Source organism: Pinus tabuliformis, chromosome 9, assembly GCF_031772625.1.
Source record: "Pinus tabuliformis cultivar Carrire ecotype Pingquan chromosome 9, CPIR1, whole genome shotgun sequence".
Taxonomy (NCBI): domain Eukaryota; kingdom Viridiplantae; phylum Streptophyta; class Pinopsida; order Pinales; family Pinaceae; genus Pinus; species Pinus tabuliformis.
This window is the reverse complement of record NC_142307.1, coordinates 723756981-723783488: the sequence shown is the minus strand read 5'-3', so window position 1 is coordinate 723783488 and position 26508 is coordinate 723756981.

Below are 26508 nucleotides of genomic sequence, written 5' to 3'. Positions count from 1 at the left end.
CTAAGGAATGGGCAAAATTTCATTTAATCCTAATTGGATAAAGCGGAACCAAGTTGTGCTTTTTCATGAAATTTGTTGTAAGTATAATAAGAAAAACATCATACTAGACTTTGATGACTTTAATAAGGTCTTTAGTTTTGTAGCAATTTAGCTTCATGTTAATGACATTTCAATTGGTTATCTTGTTGAAGGACATTCAGGCTATAAAATTAATGAAGATGAAAAAAGATCTGGAACATGAATTCCATGGTCTCACCTGTCCATATGATTGAACAAATAATAGCTATGATATTCCGTGTGACAACAAAGGATAGGTTTTGAGGCTAATAAGAGAGAAAAAATATGTGTTGTGCCTTAGTAGTGGTCCTATACAAAGGTACATTGAAGAGATATATAACCACTTTTGTCTTCTTTTATATATAGTAAAAGACACCTTTCATTTGCAAGTGCTCAACTTCACTTCTCCACCAAGAGTGTCAAAGATACACGTTTATAATAATCTAAATATTGATGTTTCCTTGATTTACTTGATGACTAACCATACTGAAAAGGGCACTATATGGATGAGATGATGAAGAGGTTGCATTGGCTTACCAATTTCTCTTGGTAGAGTTTTGATGTTCTCATGCACTTTTGAAGAAAACACATGTCCCAAATTAGAACTAAATGTTATCCCACTAGTTTGTGTATGAGAAGGATTGGTGACAACATTCTCCTTAACTAGTATGCTTGGTTTCTAAAGAATCTATTGAAATTCTTTCTTATGAGAGATTGGAAGGCACCAAAACACATGAATGGATTAAGGATGCCTCCAAGTCATTCATAATTCCTTAAGCACAAAAGGTTGGTGAGATATTTGAGGAATCCAAAATTATACAAAAAATGGGAACAAAAGCTCTACATGGGATGCTCTTAATAGGTGCACCCTATTATGGAAAGACTTAAGTGGCAAAGGAAATAACATGGGATGTTGGTTTACATTTCTATCAAATAGGTATATTTGATTTTTTTGAAGTGCTTGTTAGAGTTGATACATGTAATGTATGTGACCTCTTTAAAAGAGCAAAGGTAAACAAACCCTCAGTTGTGTTTATTGATGAAATTGATGCTTTGGGAGCAATAAACCATGGAGTTTCAGTCAAATTAATGTAGAATTATGATGTTGGTGCAAAAGAAAGGAGACACGTTTGAACCAACATTTTAATAGGGACTGATGGATTTTTTTTTTTTTTTTTTTTAACAGGAACGATTATGGTGCTTTATATTAATCTTAGGCAAAATGCCAAATTCTGATTACACTTTGAATTTCTTTGTCCTGCTGCATTTCTTTGCTGAAAATGTAGCTGCAGCTTACAGTTTTCTTCCTAAGATAGACCCCTACTGAGATGATTTCAGCAATTTTCCCCCACTTGAAAATACAAACAAATTGGTTTAGGAGCAGGCAGTAAACCATGACAGCAGATTAATTACGGAATGGGCTCCCATGATTCTTCATCCTCTTTCTTTTTGGTCCCAGCAGAAAGAAGGACAGCTTTATTGGCTTCGATATCCGCCTTTTTATTGTGGATTCTTAGCACGTGGTAGTATTTCAGATCCTGAAAGCTTTTTTCCATATCTTTGGTCCTGATGATCAGCCTTGCAAGGTTGAGGTCCTGTACTGGGGTGTTGGAAATCATTGCATTTATAATGACTTGAGAGTCACCTATGACGATTGCTTCCTTTATGTCCAGATCTTTGAGGATCTTGAGACCTTGGAATAGGGCCAAGGCTTCAGCTTGGATGCTGGTAGTGTAATCTAGTCCCCAGGCATAGGAGTGAATTTTTTCCCCAGATTGGTTTAGGACAATGCCTCCTGCACTTGCTTTGCCCGGATTTCCCTTAGCAGCTTCGTCAAAGAAAAGAAAGTATCTTGCTTGTGATTTTAGCCACTCTTGAAAGTCATTCTCAGATTTTCTTATTTGCCATTGTTTGGGGGTGGGGACTTTTTTGTCTGTTGGCTGAAATGGTAGTTCAAGCTGTGATCCCCATGCTATGTCCTGCTGTCTGAGATTGCTGTCATCTTTTATATCCATTAGGCATTCCTTTATATGGCTTTTTATCTTGGCTTCCAGGGCTTTGTGATTCTGCTTTGTGTCTCTAAAGATTCTTTTGTTTCGCTCTATCCACAGCTGCCAACAGATGATTTTTGGGAGGACAGCCCATGTTGCTTTGATAATCAGATTTTTGGGGGGAGGACCTGGGAATCTGTTTGACCATTCAGCGAAGAGATCGTAAGAGGAGCCAGGGACAACGAAATTTGGATCTAACTTGTGAGTGAATTTGGACCAAATTTTCCTGGAGAAATTACATTCAAGCAGCAGGTGATTTACAGTCTCAACGCTTTCATTACACAGTGGGCACATGGAAGGACCGTGGAAGCCTTTTTTCTGCAGATTGTCATACGTTAATATTTTCCCGTGACAGAATGCCCAGGCAAAGAAATCGACCTTGGGCCATGAGGGCTGACGCCAAACGCTTTGCCACGGGGCTGGATTCTGAGGGACGTGGGGTTTCTCAATCAGTTTGGCGTACCCCTGAGCAACTGCATAGCCTTTGATGTTTGATCCCCAGCCCATCTCGTCTCTCTTCTTCAAATGCGTGGGAGCCAGTCCTTGGAGGGCGTCTAACAGCGTGCTCCACTCAGCTTTCAGATTGTCCGGCACATTTAGATGCTTCCAGCCTGCCCAAATCAGATTGCTCCAGCAAGAAATATCCCACAGAGATTTCATACCTTCTCTGTCCATCCAACAGCGCAGCGAGTTAATGGAGGCTCTGGCTTCAATTGGCTCTTTGTTCATGATTCTGTCAGACCAGATATTGATTTTTTTACCGTTGCCTGGAATCCAGAAGGAGTGGTCGATGATTAGAGATGCGGCTCTGTCATAAATTTTGAGGAAAGTCGAGTTAGCCAGGCGGATCACATTTTTTAAGCATCTTAGTCTTGGTCCTCTGAAATATTTTTTCCAGATCACCTTTTGAGCCCAGCCAGGATTGGGGGCGATGATCCTCCACACTATTTTTGCAGCCATTGCTACATTTTGTTGACGAAGGTTCTTAAAATTTAGGCCACCTTCCCATAGAGGCTTGGATATGGTATCCCAGCTGACAAGAGGAATTTTTTTTCCATTTTGTTTCCCTCCTTTCCAAAAAAATCTCCTTATGTATTCCTCCATTTTGTTTAGGATAGATGCCGGAGCGAGGAGACCTGCAAACTGGAATAAGGGCAAGCTGTTAAGAACTGATTTGATTAGAACTGTTTTGCCTGCAGCATTCAGCCAGGAGTAACCCCAGGCTTGGATCTTTGCCTTGAACTTTTCTAACTGAGGAAGCCAATCTTTGCTGGTAGATCTCTTTTGAGATATTGGAAGTCCCAGATATTTGAAGGTTGACCAGGTGGAGGAAGCTTCGAAACCCAAACATCTTGATATGGCAGATAGCAGCCTAGGCGAAGTGTTCCAACTGAAAATATGGCATTTGCTTTTGTTGACCACACTGCCTGAAGCTTCACTAAATTCGTCCAGCACCTCTTTAAACTTTGTAGCAGAAGGAACAGAGGCAGGACCTAGCAACAATGTGTCATCTGCAAATAAAGCATGATTGATATTTTTGGTTCCTCTAGCAATGCGCAATCCATTGATCTCTTGGTCCTGCAGCTTTTTATCAAGCAGGAAGCTGAGGGCTGAGGCCTGTATGACAAAGAGCAGGGGGGATAGAGGGCACCCCTGCCTGAGTCCTCTCGAGGCTTTAAAGAAGTCAGTGGCTCTTCCGTTAACAAGAGGAGCTATCCATGGCTCCGAAATGCAAGCTCGTATCCAATTAATGAAATTTGTACCAAAACCTAGCTTACACATGACATTCAATAGAAAGCTATGATTGACTCGATCAAAAGCATTTGCTAAATCAAGTTTGATCACCATACCTTGTTCTTTACGGAGTTGGCTCGAATGTATTGCTTCCTGGACCAGAAGAAAATTGTCCACGATCTGCCTCCCATAGATGAAACCTCCTTGGTTCTCTGGGATTATTTTGGGAAGGATAAACTTCAATCTATTTGCAATTACTTTGGTGATCAACTTGTACCCTGTATTACATAGAGAGATTGGCCGAAATCTGTTGAAGTTGTTGGCCCCTTTTTCTTTGGGTATGAGTGCTAAAAACGCAGAGTTTGTACTGCCTCCGATTTTCTGAATGTTTTGGGATTTTTGGACCATTTTGAGAAGATCTTTTTCAATAATTGGCCAGCACGCTTGGAGGAATCTAGCTGAGAAACCATCCGGTCCTGGGGCCTTGTCCGGATCCATGTCGAAGAGCGCCTTTTTCACCTCCTCTTTTGTGACTTTGGTCTCCAGCAATTCATTGATTCGCTGAGAAATTACAGAGGGTATATTATGCAATATCTCCGGAGAATGACTTGGGTCCTTGTCTTCACTATATAAGATCTGAAAGTGAGTAAACGCAGCTCTCTTTATATGCTCGAAGTCCTTATGGATATCTCCCTCCTCTTTAATTTCTGAGATAGTGTTGAAGCATTTCCTTGCCTGGGCTTGCTTATGAAAATAGGCAGTGTTCCTATCCCCTGCTTTGAGCCAGAGGTTCCGAGATTTCAATCTCCAATACTCTTCTTCAGCTAAACAGGCCTTGTGATATTGCTGTTGCAGATGGGTTTCTTGTTCTACTGAGTCCTTAGTAAGTACTGCGTTTTCCATACCAGTTTGGTGAGAAATAAGAGCTGCTTTAATGGATTTCCTTGTTGTGGTTGGGCTGGGCAGCGTTTTGGCCCATCTTTTTAGGACTCTTTTCATTCTTCTGAGTTTTTCCTCCCAAATGTAGAATGACGATCCATTGACCGGATGATTCCAACATTCTTTGACTATTTGCATGAAATCATTCTCCTTTACCCAAAGAGGACTGAACCTAAATGGGATGGGGCCCAGATCATGATGAGCTAACAATTCTAACATAATGGGCTTATGATCAGAGGTGTTGTTGGCAAGGATATTCATTCTAGGCTCTAATCCTAGCAGCAGAAAGGAGCTTTGAATTATAAACCTATCTAGCCTGGCGGCAATGTGGCCAGGGCCCAATCTTTTATTAGTCCAAGAGTACTTACCTGAGGAGGGTTTAATGTCCAGCATATCCCAGTCTTGCATTATGTCCTCAACCCATTCTCTGGCCGGATCTCTGACTATGCTGCCTCCCCTTTTTTCTGAAGGGTGAAGGGTAAGATTGAAATCGCCAGCAACTATTATGTTCTCCAAGTCTGTCTGATCTGCTTGCTGTCTTAGAGAGTCCCAGCATACTTTTTTTCCCCAACGTTGACTGGAGAGTAAACGTTGAAGAGGCAGAACGTTAGCTTAGTGTCCAGGTTCTGCATTTTTAGCATCAAGCAATGGGTTTCCCTGGTCTCTAATAGGACTGTAAACTTATTGGGGTTCCAGAGAGTACCTATTCCTCCTGAGGCACCCAGGGCGGAGATTGCTCTTGCTTCACTTTTATTCCAAACTTTCTTGCTTGTTTGGAGGAAGACTATGTCTTCTAGTTTTGTCTCCTGGACGAGAAGTAGATCTGGGGTTTCTGTCCTAATTAGGCTTCTGATGGCTTCTTCTTTCATTTTTCTCCCCATCCCTCTGCAGTTCCAGGAGATGACCTTCATTATTTATGTTTCAGATGAGCTCCCTTGGAGTCTTGGGGTTTTTCAATATCTTTGGCTTTGAAGCTAGCATTTTTTCCAAGGTTGGCTGGCTTCCCTGGAGTTTTTCTTTGTAAGTCTCCTGTTCCCTTTTTTCTCTATCTGTTTTCCGGCCTCTTGTTGATCTTCTTACCGGGGTGTGGGATTCTCCTATTTCTCCTTCCTCTTCTGATTCCTCCATTTGCTGCTCTTCTTCTTCTTCTTCCATGAACATGCCTTTTGGGCTTGGTCTTTTGAGAGAGGCCGGTGGAGCTTCTTCCTCGTCCTCTTGGGCTGTGACTTTGAGGTTTTCCACTTCTTTGGGGGAAGCTGGGGTTGAGCTTTTCCTTGAGGATTCTGGCTTTTGGTTCTCTACCTCTGGAGTGCCTTCTGTCGGTTGGCTTAAGAGGATGAATTTGTTTTCTTGCACCTTTTTGGTAGGAGGCTTCTGGACATTACCCTGAAAGTTTCCTTTGCCAGATGGTCCACCCTGTTTCTGTCCCCTATGGTTGGCTCTGGCTCTTTTTACTTGATTCCATCCCTCTTCATTTCCTTTCTCTGGCTCTGGATTAGTCGGGCAGTTTCTAGCGAAGTGCCCATACACGTGGCATTTCCTGCATTTGAATGGCAGCTGTTCATAATCCAAGATCTGCACATGGGACCAGCTACCGACTCTGAGTTTGATTGCTTCTGGTAGACCTTCCTCTAGATCTACCTCCACACAGATCCTGGCACAATCGTACTGATCCTTGTTGCTTGCCCGATCTATGAATTTCCCTAGGGAGTTGCCAATGTGTTTCAAAGATTCCCAGTTCCAACAGTGAACCGGCAGATTTGGTAGACGAACCCATACTGGAACAGCCTTGGGGACATCTACCGCTGGGTCAAAATCCGGGGTCCATTTGTTCAGGTAGAGACCCTGAGGACCCATGAAATACGGTCCATTTCGAAAGATCAGGTCTTTGTCTTCTTTGGAGGTAAATTCAAAAAGAAAAAACCCTCTTCCTAGAAAATAAGAGGTAACACTTTGGCTGATCAGAGGCGCCCAGTTCCTGTTCACCCATTGCTCTGTAGTTTTTGGGGAGGGCCAAAGTCCCGTGAATTGGCCAATAAGACCCCGATCCGCCAATGACAAAGCAACTTGCATGGGAGTCTCCGGAGGCAAGGAGATCTCTGGAATTTCATCTAGCTTCTTGACGAATTTGGAGGCATCGATTCTCTTTTTCGGAGGCAGACCTGCCAGGAGGTGATTGAATGCGTCTTCAGCAGGACTGGAGGGCGGATCATGGCCCTGAGACTCCATCAGGTTTGATGCCGGCCGCCACACGGGCAGCACAGCACAGGTCGCACTCCAGCCAGAAGCGGAGCTGAATGCTTAAGATCCGATCAGATCTGGATCAAGTAGGCCCGCGGGATGCAGGATCGGCGAGTGGCAGGGTCTCAGGCTTTGAGCCCGTAGGGGGCGGGTCTCGAGAGGAGCCGAGGCTCGCAGTAGGCCTGATCAAGGACGCCTAGCGCTCGCGCTCGATGAAAAAAATCTTCTTTCGATAAACTCAGTGAATTGTTGGCATACACCTTGGACAAAGGAAAATTGTGTTCTTTGTTGATCTACATAACTCTTTTGTTTTTCCTAGGAATCTTCAATTTCTACTTGATATTAATTACTCCTTGTTCCATTTCTTTCACCAAGTCAAGTCCAAGAAGCACTATATTCACTAGGTCCAATAGGGACTGATGGATTTGACACTAGTTAGGGAGTCATATTTTTTTGTACAACTAATTGTATGGATCTTTTAAATCCCATATTATTGTGACCGGCCATTTTGATCATAAGATTAAAATAAGTTCACCGAGGGAAAAGTGGCAATTGGAGATTCTTGAAGTCCATGCAAAGAGTGAAGCTATCACCTTGTGTTGAATTTTCTGTTTATGCCAACAACCTACTAGGATGTTTAGGAGCAAAGCTTGCACAACTTCTTCAAGATGTTTCTTTCATCATTGTTAGGCATGGACATGATTCAATTGTTCAATATAACATGAATGATATAATTGATAGACCTACAGTGAGCTTAGACCATAAAGGTATAGAACAAATATTACCATTTTTGTAGTGTAGGGCGATAATTAAATTTGACATTGCATCTTTAAGAACACATGAAGAATGGTCATGTTGAATACCAAAATTGGATGTCCATAATTCCTTGTGGCAAGACACTTTTCACGAACTGTTTTTAACCAATTTGATGAGAAGGCTTGTTTTTTTGAGAGGTAACCCAATTTCTCCATCAAATGCAAGTAGTGCTAGGGGGGTTGAAAATTGAAGAGGTGATACATGCAGTATATCAACAATGTCATTGAGATGCCTTTTAGATGCATCTTGGCTAGCACACAAAATCATTTTTATATGGAACATGGAGAAACCCATAATTATTCATGGAGAAGCAAATCTTGAGAAACAAACTCCAGGCTTTACCGGTTCACCTATGAATTTTTAAGGTTAACTATATGGTAATTATGGTTTTTATGAAATATCTATCAACTACCATTTGGAAAATGACATTATTCTCAGGATAGAGGAATTCTGAATGATATATATATATATCAACACATATTTACATGGATACAATATTATCATGTAGCTTTGGCTAAAGTTGTTTGTATTATCATGGAAATGCAAGAGATCACAAGCAATGACCTCAATGAAATAATTTATCAGCATCCAATGGATACCCTTTTTTGGATATGGACCATTGTACACATGGCCTATCCACTTTATCTTTAATTTAGATTATAATTAATTGTAGAAGAGGACTTTTTTCCCTCCATAGGCTTGATTAAGGGTTTTAAGCTTAAAAAAGTCAATGCTTTAATTGTAAAGGGACTTAAGCATCTCATATAAAATGTTAGGTCCCTATACTACTAGTGTAACCCCTTATTGGTATTATTACAACCCCATTATTATATTGTTGTGCCCACGTAATCCCCATATTGTTATTATTGTGCCCCATAGAAACCCACTATTGTTATTGTTGTGCCCTTACATTATTGTTGTTATGTCGGCTCTGATTATATTATGACCCCTTAGACTCCTATATATAGAAAGGAGGTCTTGTCATTTGTATCATCTAAGAATTGTTCATTTGTGTAATGTAAAAGAGATTGTCCCCTCGAAGTGGTTGAAGTCTAAGGCGTTTATCTCTCTTTTCTATTTTTTTTTGTGAGCTGGGTTCATAACATAAAAAGAGATGCAGTTCCTCATCATTTTCTCATGGTTGGATTGGGGAAGAAATACCATAGTCAGTTCTAAATTTTATGCTACTTTTCTCATTATGAAAAAGGTTATATAAGGATAAGTAAAGAGACTTTTTGTTGAGATGATCTTGTTAATGATTTTGATTTTATTATTATTATTATTATTTTGATTTTTTTTTTCATGGCTAGGGTTTATAGATGATCCAAATTTAATTAGTGCCCCCTGATCTTATTGGATTTATGCATGGATGATTATCAAATGCAATTGTTTTTGTCCAGTAGAGATGGTGCATTCACTTGGTTTATTTTGGATAAATTCCATCTTGAAAACCCAAGGAAGATTTTGAATGAAGAATCTTCCCTTGAAATTTTTGGATTTTGTAAGATACTATTTGGATCATCCAGGGTTAATAGTAGACACCCCTAGATATCACCATAGATTCATTTTCCTTCTCTCAAATGAGTCCTTAGTTGACTACATATGCCCCCAAAAAATAGTGGTAAGACAAGACATTGATCTTTGGCCCTCCCATCAAATTCCATACCTCAAAATCTTTTAAAACCATTTTTTGGGATTTAAACTTCATATCACCTTGGAACTCATTATCCTATATCCTCGTAATCTTAACCTAGGGAAGCCTCACTTGAGTTGGAGGAGACTTAGCTTAAAGTACAAAACAAGGTTGGTGAGGTGATAGTGGTGTTATATAACCATATCACAAAAGCACAAGAAAAAATAGATCAACGACTTGAAAATAAGCATTTTCGAGGGGGAAACCTCCTTTTACATCACATAAATAAACATTTTCTCAATGATTCAAATGAAAAGACCTCCTTGATATATATAGGAGTCAAAAGGGTCAACATATAATTAGGGCCTACATAGCAATAATAATGTAGGGGCTCAAAAATAACATTAGTGGGATTCTATGGGGAACGATAATAACAATATAGGGCTACACTAATATTATAGTGACCTAACATGGGCACAACAATAACAATATGGGGGCTACACTAGTATATAGGGACCTAACATGCCCCTCTCCTTCAAAAAAGTGTTGTCCTCAATGCTTAAGTAGTTCTAGATGCTTCTATATGAAATGCCCATCCTCCCATGTTGAATCTTTAGCAGGTAAGTTCTTCCACTTTATGAGATACTATGAAATTGATTGATTATGTAGCTATCACATTCTTGTTTCCATGATTTCTTTAGGCTCTAATATGATTTTTCATTCCTAGTCAAGTTCTGGTAATATAGTTTGAACTGGGAGCTTGTCACCTATAACATTCTTTAAGCATGAAACATGGAAAACTAGGTGTATTCACAAAGATGCAGACAACTCTAATTTGTATGTCATAGTACCAATCCTTTGCAACACATTATAAGGGCCATAGTACTTGGGTGATAATTTAGTATCATTCTTAGCTTGCTTGAGGAACATTTGTTTGTATGGTTGTAGCTGTAAAAATGCCCAATCGTCCACCTCAAAAATTCTTTCACTATGATGTTGATTTTCCTGTTGTTTCATTCGATTCTGCGCCAGAGTTAGGTTATATTTTAAGAGTTGGAGAACTTATTGTTGATGTTCGATGTGATCTTCTAGTGCTTGAACCCTACAATTGTCTCTTAAATATGAAGTGATGGACAGTGGATGATATCCATAAAGCGCCATAAATGGGGTCATTTTTGCTGTGATATGGAAGGAAGCGTTATACAACAATTTTACCAGAGGTAACCACTTGACCCATTGTGTTTGTTTATCGGATACAAAACAATGAAGATATCTTTCCAAACATTTTTTCATTATCTTAGTTTGCCCATCAGATTGAGGATGATAAGATGAGCTATGAGCTAATTGAGTATCAAGACAATAAAATAATTTTGTCCAAAAATTTCCAATGAAAACAGGATCTCTGTCACTTACAATAATCTTTGGGTTTCCATGTAGCTTTTGAACTATTTCCACAAATGTAGTAGTGACTATACTCGCTTTGAAAGGATGAGATAGTGCACAAAATTGTGCATACTTGGTAAGTCTGCCAATAACCACAATGATGTCACTCTTTCCTTTGGACTTGGGTAAACCTATGATTAAATCCATTGAGACCTCCTCCCAATGCTAACTTGGAGTGGCTAATAGTTGTAAAAGTCCCAAGGTATTAATTATCTCCACTTTATTTTGTTGGTAAACCAAACATTCTGCCACAAACTTCTAAATATCAAATTTAAGGCCATCCCCAAAAAACAATCTTGACCCTGTGGTAAGTTTTTAAAAATCCTCACTGCCCTCCTAAAGGAGAGGTGTGCAATTCCAAAAGAGTCTTTTGTTTGAGTTTGGAGTTCTTACATAGATATAAGCGATATTTGTACCATAGTGAATCATTTTTCTAGATAAATATATCAGATGCACTAGGATCTTGTTGTATCTTTTGAATGAGTGTTCATAACTCTTTATGTTTCTTCCATTTATCCAATCAGGTTGATAATATAAATGGCGCAGAGTAATGTTTCCACATCCTCACCCCTCCCTAAGAGTGCATATGTAACAATATTTTTCTTCCCTTTTTTTGCAGATGATTTCAAAGTCATAACCAAACATCCTTGTGACCCATTTTTGCTACTCTTATGAAGATACTTTGTTCCAAAAAGTATTTAAACTATCATGACCTGTTTTTACCTTGAAGTGTCTTCCTATTAGGTAAGGGCGCAATTTCTTTAGAGGGTGTAGTATTGTGAACATTTCCTTCTCATAAATAGGTTTGTGTAAATAATTTCCCTTGATTGGACAACTTTCAAAAGCGATGTTGCTTCCTTCTTTCATTAAAATAGCACCACTGCCATTACTCGAGGCATCACTTTCTACAATAAAGGTTTTTGTGAAGTCTGGTGTAGCTAATATTGGAGCTCGACACATTGCTTCTTTAAGATGTTCAAAGGCCTTAGTTAATTCTAAAGTCTACATTTTTATTTTTTATTTTTTTTTATTTTATTTTTTATTTTTTATTTTTTATCTTTCTTCAATAATGTTGTTAGGGGTGCTACTATTTTCGCATAATTCTTAACAAACTTGTGATAATATCCTGTCAAGTCGAGAAATTCTTGAAGATGATTTAAGGTTGTGGAGATTTTCCATTCCTTTATGGCTTTAATTTTGTTAGGGTCTACCTTAACACCCTCATGAGATACAATATGACCCAAATATTCCACTTCTTATACTCCAAAGAAACATTTGGAGGGTTTTGCATACACTTGTTTCTCCTCCAATAGTTTGAGCACCCTGTCAACATGTTGAACGTGATCTTTCCAAGACTTGTTGTAGATTAGTTTATCATAAAAGAATACTAAAACAAAATTTATAAGGAAGGGTTTGAAAATGGAATTCATCAAACCTTGAAATGTGGAAGGTGCATTAGTAAGGCCAAAAGGCATGACCAAAAATTCATAATGACCTTTATGAGTTCTGAATGTTGTTTTGGAATGTCTTTTGTCTTCATTCTAATTTGATGGTATCATGTGTGAAGATCCAACTCGATGAAGTAAATTTCTCCATGTAATTCATCCAACAATTCATCAATGACAGGAATGGGGAATTTATCCTTAATAGTGAGCTTATTGAGCTCTCTATAATCCGGACATGTATGCCATGATCCATCCTTCTTGTGCACCAATACTACCAGAGAAGAGAAAGAACTTTGGCTAGGTTGAATTATACTTGCCTCTAGCATTTCTACAACCATATGTTCAATTTCACTCTTCTAGGCATACAAATATCTGTAAGGTCTAACGTTTGGAGGAACACTTCCTTAAATCAAGTGAATAACACGATCATGGTTGCGAATAGGTGCTAGACCTTTGGGAGTCTCAAATACCTTGGAATAATTGTCAAGGACTCTTTGGAAATGGTTGATTTAGATGTCTGAACATCTAGGGAACATGATTGTGCAATTACCCCTTGTTGTTCCTTCTTCAAAATCTTTGTCATCCCATTAGAGCTGATTATCTTTCCAAGTTTCCCTATGATATCCCTTAATTCAATTTCCTTCTCTTCTGAGAAAAATTTAAAGAAAAGTTCTTGAAGATTAAAAATTATCATCCCCAAAAATTGTGACCATTAGACTCCTAATACAACATCTGTGCCACCCATTAGAATGAAAAGCATTGGACTATTCAATACATATTCCCCCATGGTTAGATTGATATTATGGCACTTTCCTGAGCAATTTATAGTTCCTCTATTTACAACACTTGACACTCTGGTGCTGGATATAGAAAAAAATTCAAATCCTTGGCTATCTTACAATGAATAAAATTATGAGTACTACATGAATAAATCAACACTATTACCTTTTTCTTCTTGATATATCCTTATATCTTGAGAGTTTGAGGAGTGGTGATTCCTACCAGTGCATTACAAGATTTGGTTTGATTCATTTCTTCCTTTTCAGCCCCTTGGGTTGGTTCCTGGTGTATATATTGTTCTTTTGATATTTATAGTCCATGTTCTTCCTCCTCTCACAATCTATGTAGAATAATTTCTTCTCAGCATGACACTTATGACCTTTAGTGTATTTTCTATCATAACTGTAACAAAGTCTTTTTGCTCTTTTTACCTCCAGTTGTTGTGGTGTCAACCTTGTAGGTTGTGGAAAGCTAGAAGTTGCAACACTTCCATATTTATATTTGTGAATGGTAGACCTCCTTGTTTGCCATACTTTTCCTTTCAACTTTTCTTGCCACTTTAATGCATTCTCCAATGACTTAGGTTCCCAAAGGTGAACTTCATGTTGAATATTATCCTTTAAAGTCCCTATGAAGACATCAATTAGATGCTCCTCAAGAATATTAATTACCTTGATATTCAATCTTTGGAAGTCGTCAATGTGCTCCCCAACTAAAATCTTTTGTGTATGATTTATCATTTGGCTAAAGAAGGTATTGCTCTTCATATCCTCATAATGTGCTATCAATTCCAGTGTAAATTGTCTAAGTGGCAAGTTCTTTACAAGAACAAAGCCATTGATACCATACAAATTGATTAGGTTCTAAATATAAAGATGCAATGAATACCTTTTATGTGTGTTGCACATCGTGTAGATCAAATAACCGCTCCATCTTTAGTATCCATGTTACTGAATCCTTGCCATCAAACTTCCTCATATTGATCTTTGGAATTTGGTTAGTCTTCATCCCATCCTTGGAGTCTCTAAAATCATAATTCTTATTCCTTTTGTCCTCATCCCCTATTTTTAGAGAATACCTTGTCACCCACTAGGAAGCCTTTCTTGCAGCAACTTTGTCAAACCTTCCTTTAACCCTTCCATCTTGACTTTCATCACCACTTCCATATTTTACTTTTAAACCATCCTTCAAAACTGCCATGTCCCCTTTTATTATTGTTTTTAAACCATATAATTCGTTCTTGGTTTCTCTTTGTGAGAGTAAAATTTGTTGCACTTGGTCTCATAATTTTGATATATCATGTTGCATTTCCTCCTCTTCTTCAGGCATCATAGTAGAGCCTTCTGTTGGCTTGCTGGGTGTATCCATTTTTTTGTTTCTAGGAATTTTGGAACCAAATAATGATATCTGTGCTTCACTATTCCCTTTGAATCACTTCAAACTGATTTTTCAAATAAAAGTTATGAAAATTTAAAAAAATACACACATTTTTCTTGCTTTTAGGAGCTCAATATTGAAACTGATCTATCTTTGTAATTTGAGCATCCAAAGTTCTTAAATTTCATCCTATAATATCCCTTTGTCCTCTTTCCAACCCCATAAGTTAGACTAATATTAGATTCTTCAAGATAATGTTAGACCAAATCTCCCAAGATGACCTGCTTATGGACTAGTTCAGTAGAGCAAACTTGTACAAAATACCACGTGTCATTGTTTCAACCTTCGACCCTTAAAATGGTACCCAAGAATCTAAATTTTGTGAAATTTCAGCCACTTTTTACAAAATTCAATTTGGATGCCCTAAATGAAAGTTCAAATGATTTTCCACAAGCCACCTGTTTGAGACTGAATTATGGAGCATACAAAAACCCTAACTTCCATGAACCATATCTCTTAGAATATAAAGAATCAAGCTATGAAATTTTTACACGATATTCATCAAGATTTTTTCTACATGTGGTTGGAATTTTAGCTTCTTAATCCTCGTAGAAAAAAGATAGCGAAAATTCCAAGAAGACCTGTTTGAAGTAGGAAAACCCTAGGATTCAGAGCTATGATATTAAATGTTATGTAACTAGATCACAAAAACAAAAGAAAAAATAGATCAAAGACTTGAAAATAAGCTTCTTCGAGGAGGAAACCTCCTTTTACATCACATAAATGAACATTTTTTCGATGATTCAAATGAAAATACCTTCTTGGTATATATAGGAGTCAAAAAGGTCAAAATATAATTAGGGCCCATATGAAAATAATAATTTATGGGCTCAAAAATAACATTTGTGGGCTTCTATGGGGCACAACAATAACAATATGGGGGCTACATTGATATTATAGGGACCTAAAAAGTGGCCTCCTCTTAGTATCACTTAAATTGTGTTTGAGATTTTTTATAAACCATCTTCTAAAGTGTGAGTGTGATAGCAAAGTGTGTAACATTTCTTCTTCAAATTCCTGTAGGGTTAACTAGTTTTCAAGAATAAGAGAGCCCCATTTAGATAATTTTTCACCTATCTAATTCAATTCTTTGTTAATGCAAGTGAATTCAAGCTAAGTAAAAACTTGAGATTTATTGATGTTGATCCATTAGTGGCCTCAAGAGAATGTTATGCAACTATACAAAGACATATAAATAATTATTGAAAAAATCATAATCTCCAAAAACATGTAGTGAATCAAACCCTTGATGTAGAGCAAACTTTAATAGTAGAAAAAATGTTGTAAACTCATCAAATTCGTTATACCTCTCCTTATATTAGCTTTGAAGAGAAAATAAGTAATGTTAGAGAGATGAAGAACAAAACCATATCCACATAAGGAATCCTACAAGCACCATCGAAAAAACACCAAGGCCTAGACTTGTCCACTCTAAGCTCACCCATAGTCCTAGGTTACTTAGGCTTTATAATACTAATGTAAAAGGTAAGTAAGCTCAAATACTGAGCTAAGATTTTGAAAGGTGGTACAACCTATCTCAAACACAATTGGGTTTTGAGCTAACTGAATGCCCTTGAGAACCAGATAAGGAATGAATTTGACATGTTTCAAATCCTTGTTGGTAAATGACAAAAAAGAAAACCTAGTAATAATATCACTATCCCATAAATTTCTAGGGCCTAAATGACCTACATGCTCCTGCCAAATTTGTCATAAGTATGAGCATATAAGAAAAATATAAGAAACGATTTCTTCATAAATCCAGCATAAAAGATTCATAAATCCAACATAAAAGACAAATACTAGGCCTTTCTCAATTTCTTCTCCTTAGCATCTTCCAAGTTAAAACCTTGTTATCAAGTGTAAGCCACATGAAAAGAGTAGCCTTTGAAGTCATTTTAACCTTCCAAATTTTCTTTTGCCTCTAGACCTCAACATTATCCCAATATCAAAAAGAGCTTCATAGCCTAAATTGATAGAATAATTGCCTCCATCCACATTTCTCTCCGAAATAAGTTCATCCTCACTGAGACTGAGTATTATAAAATTGTGAAATTGATCCATTTTCCTGCCAAATTTAAATCATTGATATTTGAGTGTCTTATATAATAATTTTTTTTTTAATAATATATAATTGCATAATATAAAATGTCTTGGATTATTTATTCTAAGTGACAAAAGTAAGTTATATATTTAATAAAGCTAAACATTTTAGAAAGTCATATAACAACATCATCGTTGAAAAATATTTATCTATTCATGTTCAAATTGATTGGGGTCCCCTTTTTTTTTACATTAAACTGAAATCACCAACCATCCCTCCATTATAACTCTATTGTTAGATATATGTCACTCATAGGTATCATGCTTGCTCATAGTTTGATATGAATTAAATTTTTTCAATCATTAAATTTGAACATTACCAACATGCTGTTATTATTTTAAAATTATATAAAAAAATCATTTTGTTTTTGTTTTCGTTTGGTAGGTAATGTGAGTTTTGAGATGATTGGCATGCCTAGCTTGTGGGTTGAGTAGCCACAACTCAGAGCATCTAACCCATCAAAATCGACGATCTCCCTTGGCATGGGCCACACCAACCCTTAGCATGGTTGGATTTTTGCCCATGAAATTTTGAAATGGTAACCTTTACACCACAAAGTACCTTAAAAGAACACCTATCATTATCTACTCTATATCTCGTGAACTATATACAAATTTAAATTACCTTAATGTGATTGTATAGTAACATTGATGTCATATTTAATAACACTACTAAAGTTAGAATAATAGTTGTAACATCTATTATAACAATTTTTTTTTAAAGGTTTTGATGTAGAGCATTTTTATTTTCCGAATAAATATAAATGGTAACAAAATTGTTTTATCTATATTTTATAGATATTTTAATGTAATTCTGGTATATAATATAAAGCAAAAAGTTAAGGTGAGTATAGAATATTAAAACTTGTAACAATGTGTTACTTGGGGATAGCCTAAAAGCAAGAGAGAAATAGTAGTAACTACTACATGTCTCTAAGAGTTTATGTTGAATTAATTCGAGAGATCTCGGTGGTGTTAGCCACTATTGAAAAATGATCAAAGTTACCCTAAGTATAAAGTAAGTATAAAGTAAAGTCTTCGTTTTTTTAATAAATTGGTGAATATGAATTGCTTGGTATATTAAACTTATTTATAACACTTCAGGGTATGATAAATTATTATGATATTTAAGGTATCATTTTCTTGTATGTAAGGTTTGATGTTGATATATTTATAAAAAATTTGATAATAAAATTGCTTAACATTATATAATTAAACATTTAAAATGATGTTCAAATTTTGTTACTGGTATTACAAGTATTCTTATGAGATTTAAAGAAAGAAAATATCATTTATTTATTATAATTAAGGTTCGATAGGTTCGTAAAAAGCTTGATAACCAATTTACTTAACATTATATAATCAAACATTTAAAATATGTTCAAATTTAAAATATGTTCAAATTTTGTTACTTGTATGGTATTAATTCATTTTAAAATTTTAATATTTTAAATTCTTTACAAAATAAATATGAGCAAATAATTTAACATCAATTTATAAAAAAGTTACTATTTAATATATACCTAAATAAAATGCATTTAATTTTTAATTTAACTATCTTATTTTATAAATTAATATTTTAATAATTTTTATTATATGAAATTGTGTGGGCATGTTTTTTATAATAATGATTTTTTATAAGAATTATAATTATATTATAATTAGATGTATGTTGGTGATAAACATATGTTGGTGCTAAGGGTTTAGTATAGGCATTAAAGAAATTAAAGAAATTGATATGTAATGAAAAAAATTTTGTTGTGATCAACATTGTATACATAATGTCAAAATTGTATAATAAAATTTGTGGAATAAACTTTGTATTCACTAAAATTCTTAATCTCACTTACATAATTAATAGACATCTTTACTTACCATCAAATTTTCTATCTCTTGATTTTGAAATTCCCTTTGCCTTAGGCTCTTTAAATAACATAAGGATTCACAAGATTTTGAATAAATGAATTTATTTATAAGTAAACTAAAATTTCTAATTATGGCCATTATTCTATCATAGAACTTTCTAAAGCTAGGGATGTAAAAGAAAAACTTAAAAGAAAAACTTAGTGTTACATATATACCATATTAGTCTTATAAATGTTCTAGCATCCCCACTAAAATACTTATAATTCATCTTTATAATGCTCTAGATTGTTGAAGATAAATGTATCAGATGGAGAGACAATAAGGTGTCATACTTATCCATTTACAACAATATCAACAACCTTTAAATTTTCTAGATGAAGGGTGGAGTGTTCAATCTTCTATGGCTCGATTATAAGTTGGGATAGCTCTTAATTGGTGTATCATTATCCTTAATCCAATTAATTGCTCTTAAAAATGCATTATGCCCACAATAGTGTATTGTATTACAAGGAAAATATGGTAGATATCCATGATAAGGATAACATGAATTCTTTTCCTTTCACACCCTTAACCGACCTTGTGTTAGATTTTGGGGCACACTTCGCCAATCACTAACATGCTCATGGTTTTTAGAAAAAACAATCTCATGTGATTACATTAAGATATGAGTTTTGAGACATTCGATCTAATAAACTAAATTCAATGTGTGTATATAAGTGATCAATGCAATGGTTGGTGACAACAACAAAATAAAACAACAAAGGATGAATCATCTCTATTACTTTGTCCTTCCAACACCACAAAATCAAATTCAATCTAGATATTGTAAATCTAAAGTTCACAATTCTTTATTCTTTTATTATAATGATGAATGCAAGATTTGAACCCTCAACCCTTTTTCCCATTGAGTTATCAATAAGAAGACAACCATTTGAAGCAGTATATATCTATGCTTAGTTGACATTCTACATTTGTTATTGGCTTTGAAATTCATTAGGGGTTGGGGCATAGTTACAAAATGTAGTCAAATTTGCATCACCTAGAGTTGCTTGGACTAGACAAGGTGCGAGAGGGAGTAGTTGAAGAATCCTCGGAGAGATAGAAGGATTCATTCTCAACACACAATTTAACTCTAGATGATGTAGTTAAATGCATCCACAACTGCTTCGCACCATTGTCTTTGTTGAAAAAATGAGTAGTTAATGAAGATATCCATTGTGAATGTTGGAATTTCATCTCCAGTCGATTTCCTTTGTGTGACATGTCTCATGAGCTTTATCTTTAACAACAATAAGATAGTTAGGGGTTTGGATTTTCTGGTAGAAGTAGGACTTGAATTGCTTGAGACCTTGACCTCTCGAATAGTAAAATTCAATATATTTATGATCTTGCATTACTAACACACCTGAAACTTATTTCACCAAACCTTTATGAGTGTTTGCTAACTAGGGTTGTAGATTATAGAGATAAGATTTTTAGGAAGGTCAAGCATTTGAAGTATTTAGATGAGGTAAACACCAAAGATAATCAATGGTAAGCTAGGAGGATTCTAGAGTGGGTTTTGTAAAATTTTGAAGGAGATTGCAAGATAATTGGTAGACATTAAAACAAAGCATTAAATCAACTCAATTTTGTTCATAACATTAAAATATCCAACATTAGAACATTAAGTTGCCAAGCTTAAAACATTAATGCATCAACAATAAAACAAGATGAATGATCCATATGACTTTAAAGTTATTATTATAAATTTTCATATTTTATTTGATTTTTAAAAAAAAATCCCCTCAAATCACATAAAATTTTGTCCATCCATCCACAATTAAAATATTTATTTTAAAAATTATATATGTATATATAAATAAATAAATTTTCCATATAACTTGATTGACATCATTTGAATAAGAAAAAAACCCCAAAGAAAAGTGACTTACCAATAAAAGAGTGGTTAAAAATACTGACTTATCAATAAAGAAAAATCCGTTCTGAGACTTACCTTCCAAATCAAAGAGAATGATACTATCGCTCGTGAGTCGTGGGTTTCCCTCTGTCAACTCCCCGAGAGAAATGCTATAGAATTGGAACTGCGCCGATCGCACCGGTATATAGCCTACGGAAACTCGCTACTCAAGAAAACACATGTTTAGAAATTGTAAATCCATCCAACACTCCGTCGATTTTTTCAAAATATGTTAAGCCGCGCGTAAAATAGCAATTTGACACGATACGTTAAAAATGTGTTTTTATTTGATTTTCTTGCTTAGTTGTTGCTTTATGCTGTTTGCTTTTCAAGCCTTTTTAACGGTTCGAACGGGGACTACATAGAACCAGAGCACGTTCAAACAATGGCAGGTGGGCCTTCACAATGTTCTTTTAAAATGATCCTGCGCTACATGCTTTGCTTGGGCGTTCTTCATCTCTTGGCTTAATCTGTGTTACCAATCAATTTAAAGTCGATGTGAACAGGGTCCGGTTGAGGATCATGATATAATGCCAGTTCTGTTGCTCAAAAAGTTCCGAGAAGGGAGCTTTGTTTAAATATTCTCTGGTAAATTGATTGCAATGCCAAATTGAGTTTCCTTTCTACAATCTTACCTCTATGTCCTCGTATTTTCCTCAGATTTCATATGTTCAATCAAGAATGAGCGCGAACAATGAGGTGGAAGTACTTGCTGTTTTGCAGGGCCTCTACATTCTCAAGGTGATATAATGCCAATTCTGTTGCTCAAAGAAATCCGACGAGGGAGGATGAAGTCTATCTTTGTTGCAATTTTCTCAGGTAAGTCGATTACAATGCCCAACTCGAGTTTCCTTTCTACAATCTTACCTCTATGCCCTCATGTATTTTCCACAGATTTCATTATGTTCAATCAAGAATGAGCACGAACAATAAGGTGGAAGCACTTGCTGTTTTCAGGGCCGCATCACTCTCAAGGAAAAAGGAGGCCATACGGTCACTGTGATTGGCAGTTCCATGATAATTATAAGAGCCTTGTATTATCCCTCACACCCTTGCATAAGGATGGCAGGTTACTCTTGCATGTGGGATGAATTCGTTAGTCAATGGATTACTACCGGTCTTGCTTGATGAAGAGGGCATTGTTTGCAAGCAGAAGAAGAGGATGACAGTTTATTCAGCTCTGTTCACCATGGTTTTGGCAATTTGAGTCTCATTGAGGGCATAAGCTTGGCAATTCCATGATAATTATGAGAGCCTTGTATTATCCTTCACACCCTTGCATAGTCAAGAATTAAAGATGGCAGAGGTTACTCTTGCATGTGGGATGAATTCGTTAGCCAATGGATTACTACCGGTCTTGCTTGATGAAGAGGGCATTGTTTGCAAGCAGAAGAAGAGTATGGAAGTTTATTCAGCTCTGTTCTCCGTGGTTTTGGCAATTCGAGTCTCAGTGAGGGCACAAGCCTTTCTGGACCACTCTGCCGCTTATGTAGGAGCTCCATCTGGGATTAATGTCAACAAAACTGGCCCTAGCGCATTTGCAAATAAAAATCCAACAATCCAGGTGAACCTGAACACTAAAGCCTGTTCTGTAAATTCAATTTATAGTTTTCACTTTCAATTTCTAGTTTCCACTTTTCATTTTAGAGCACGTTGTCATTTTTCGCTGTGACTAGGCTGATATGTGAGCCAGTACACCTGTGGACCTACTCCTAGGTGGTACTGGACATAAAGTTCTTAGTACATTTTTGGATGGATTATATGTAATTGAAGGCTGAAGGTCATGGTTTGTCAGATCTAACCTCAATTTTGTAAACCCTCATTGTACATGATTTTAATATAAAGTTTTAATCATATTGTCAAAATGAAGATATACAGGAAAGGCCTTTACATATGCATCAATTAATAGATGTTAGCAAACCCCAGAGGTAGCCATACAAAATTCCTATAGGTAGATTGCTAGATATACCCAGTGTTTTAAAAACTACCCAAACCAAAACCAGAACCAACAGGTTTGACCGGTTTACTTCTTGTTGACCTTGAATTGAGTTTAGAAGCAATTGTGCCTGGGCCTGTTCATTCAATTTCACCAGTTCAAACAATTAATTTTATCCAAAAAAATGTTAAAATTTTAATTGTCCTTTTCTGTAAACCAATTCATAAACAGTGTCGTTGGTCAATTCCAATCTAAGTCAGATCCAAGTCTAAGCTCACCCTTGACCGATTCTGAGTCTGATTCCGACTTTCAATTTTCAAAACATTGGATATACAAAAGGAGACCAGTGATATGTTTTACATATGGAGAGTTTTTCTAATAGCCTGTTACACATCTTCAAGAGAGCAAAACGCCATCTATTAACATATGTGTGGATAAATTGTACTCAGGCAAAAAGTGTGGATAAACTGTATAACCCTCGACCTCGTTACCATGCACCGAATAATTTTCTTGAAACAGGACTACAACAATCAAACATCTTGGAGTTGGCTACAAGAAGTGTAATAATATAATCAGACAAACATACAGAAGATGGTTGAGACACACTCCATACATGTTAATATCTTTTCTGGTTATAGAGAACAATGGTTAAAACTATTGGGAACTCCTCAATGGAGCAGTTAAGTGATACATGGTAAAGATGTAAAATGCATAGCAAGACAACATAGAAAGTCACACCTAAAATGCAATTGAATATGATTCACCTCTTAACTTTGCAAATCAATTGATTTTCAAAGATGAAAATACAAATCAATTAATAGAGGTACGCAAGTCTTAGAGGTAGATGTATAGAGTAACGCGTAGGCAGATTGCTGGATATACCAATGTCAATCAGTCTTATGTTTCACACATGGAGAGATTTGCTGATACAGAGCTTCAGGAGAGAAACATACCATCTATTAATATATGTGGACAACTTACATGCCCCTTGACCTCGTTACCATGGTACCAAATATTCCCTTGAAAGAAGAATGCATCGATGAAACACCTTGAAGTTGGTTATACCTTACAGCAGACTACAACCATATAATCAAACAGGCATAGACAACATAGAATGTTGCACCTAAAATGCAATTGAATATCATTAGCCACCTAAGTTTGGAAATCAATTAATTTTCAAAGATGCAGAGGAAAGGCCTTCAGATCTACATCAATGAATAAAGGTAAGCAAGCCCTAGAGGTAGACATACGTAGTGTCCCATATGTAGATTGCTAGATATGCCAATGTCGATCAGTCTTACGTTTCACGTACGGAGAAATTTGCTGATATACAGCTTCAATAGAGAAACATACCATCTATCAGTATATATGCTCAACTTATATCAACATTAACTGCATTACCATTCGCTGAATAATTTCCTTGAAAAAGGAACATAGCAATCAAACATCTTGAAGTTGGTTACACCTTAAAACAATTTGTTACAATCTATATATGTAGATGGTATATACATAGCCCCAGAGTTAGCTCAATTGGCTAAACCAATCTACCCACAACATGTTGCTAACGTAGAGGCTATAGGTCACAGGTTCAAATCTGGTTTGAACCTCTCAAAGTTACCAGCTGAGTTAGCTCAATTAGCTAAACCAATCTACCCACAACATGTTGCTAACGTAGAGGCTATAGGTCACAGGTTCAAATCTGGTTTGAACCTCTCAAAGTTACCAGCTGCTATGGTTCTTGGTGGTTGAGCTAATCTCCATTATCTAAACATTATTTTCCAAGTGAAGTTTGGTAAAGTTTTTGCGTGGTTGATTTTTATGCATAATTTTGGAGTTAGGTACTACAAATGGATTTATCAATTATTGACATTGGCCTGACTTTCTACATTAACGTGCAATTTAGGCAGCATATATAACATTCTGCCCTTTACAGTGACGAGGGAACATAGTAGGCTCAAGCTCTATAAGATGTGAAGCTCAATTCATCTGTTTGTTCACATGGCTTCGTGGGATTGGGATGTATGGGTACACATGATAAAATAGATATAATAGTGTCAAGTGAATTTGTGAGCACACATCAAGTATCAATGTTCTACAAATAATTCATCATAATGCCATTTTCTCCATCACCTTGTGGGACATTTAATGACACTAATTAATAAAAAAATGGTTCTTGGTGGTTGAGCTAATCTCCATTATCTAAACATTATTTTCCAAGTGAAGTTTGGTAAAGTTTTTGCGTGGTTGATTTTTATGCATAATTTTGGAGTTAGGTACTACAAATGGATTTATCAATTATTGACATTGGCCTGACTTTCTACATTAACGTGCAATTTAGGCAGCATATATAACATTCTGCCATTTACAGTGACGAGGGAACATAGTAGGCTCAACCTCTATAAGATGTGAAGCTCAATTCATCTGTTTGTTCACATGGCTTCGTGGGATTGGGATGTATGGGTACACATGATAAAATAGATATAATAGTGTCAAGTGAATTTGTGAGCACACATCAAGTATCAATGTTCTACAAATAATTCATCATAATGCCATTTTCTCCATCACCTTGTGGGACATTTAATGACACTAATTAATAAAAAAATAGTTCAGATTGAAAGAATAATGATAGCCGGGCAAAATTGATTGATGGATGCTTGGCCCATAGGAAGGAACATTCTGATTGGTAAAGTTTTTTGTTTTTGTTTTTTGTTTTGTCTGTTGACAGAATGCCATTTTCTTCATCACCTTGTGGGATATTTAATGACACTAATTAATAAAAAAATGGTTCAGATTGAAAGAATAATGATAGCTGGTCAAAATTGATTGATGGATGCTTGGCCCATAGGAAGGAACATTCTAATTGGTAAAGTTTAGGAGTTTGTTTGTTTATTTGTTTTCTATGTTTACAGCACCTAATTTTTTTTTTTGTAAGTTAGATCTCTGGGGTTTTAAATCAGTGACCTTCGACAAGAAGTGCTTTAGCAATACACCCTATTACCAACTATTCTATTAGTTGTGAGTAGTATTGTGCTTTGTTTGGTTGATATTCTTTAGCTTAGATAACTAGTTAGCATTTAGAATCTAGATGCTACTGTTTTCATTAATTTTATTTAACATGTTTTTGTTGATTTTTCATGTTTTCCTAGACTGATAATTACTTCCAATGATTACTTCATTATTTTTCTTGTGTCACTTCATCATTAAGCAATTATACATAAAAAATCTTCAACAGTAAAGACAATAATGACAATAGAAACATGAAGAGAACCAAACACAAGAGACACAAAAATTATCCTGGGAACACCCCAAATAGGGGAAAAACCCAACAACCTTTTCTTAGAAAAATTTGTCCAATTCAACAAGGAATACAATCTGAATTTTCTAGTCAAATCAAGTCAAACTAACCAGTAATCAAACCCAGGTCAAACCTGATCAAGCTAATAGCCTCAGAAATTCAGTGAGCTATGCCTCAGCCTCACGTGTGAACATAAGTGATCCAAATTGATGCCCAAATGGAGAGGACAAATGTCAATATATTGATGTTGAATGAAATTAATTGGTGTGTTCCTTAATTGGGGCTGACTTGAAGCCGCCTTTACATTTGGAGGCAAAAATTCAAAATTCAAAATTCAATTTTTCTTTGTTTGAAGCTGACTTGGAATTCACATATGTATATTTATCATTTCTTGTATATTTGGAGCGCTAAAAATTGATTATGAAGAGTGACCATAGCTACAAAATTCAGCGCTCCCTCTTAGTTAGGGAGGCATTCATAATGACTTTTCTAGATGTTCTCTTGTTGAAAAACAATTCTCTATCCCAAGAAAAGGTTGAATGAGCTTAGCTATGTTGATGAATCCATCCAACTTATGTTCTATACAAGAACCATATGGAAAGTGTTAGCGCTTGAAATTTCACCTCAGGCTGAGAAAGGCAAACTCCAAGGCAACATCAAACCACTTAGCCTCGTAGCTAGCCCTACGGGGCAGGAGAGGGCTCTCTCCGGTCTATCTCGGCAAAGATCTTCAACGGGCGAGATAACCAATAAGGAAACACTGATTTTAGGC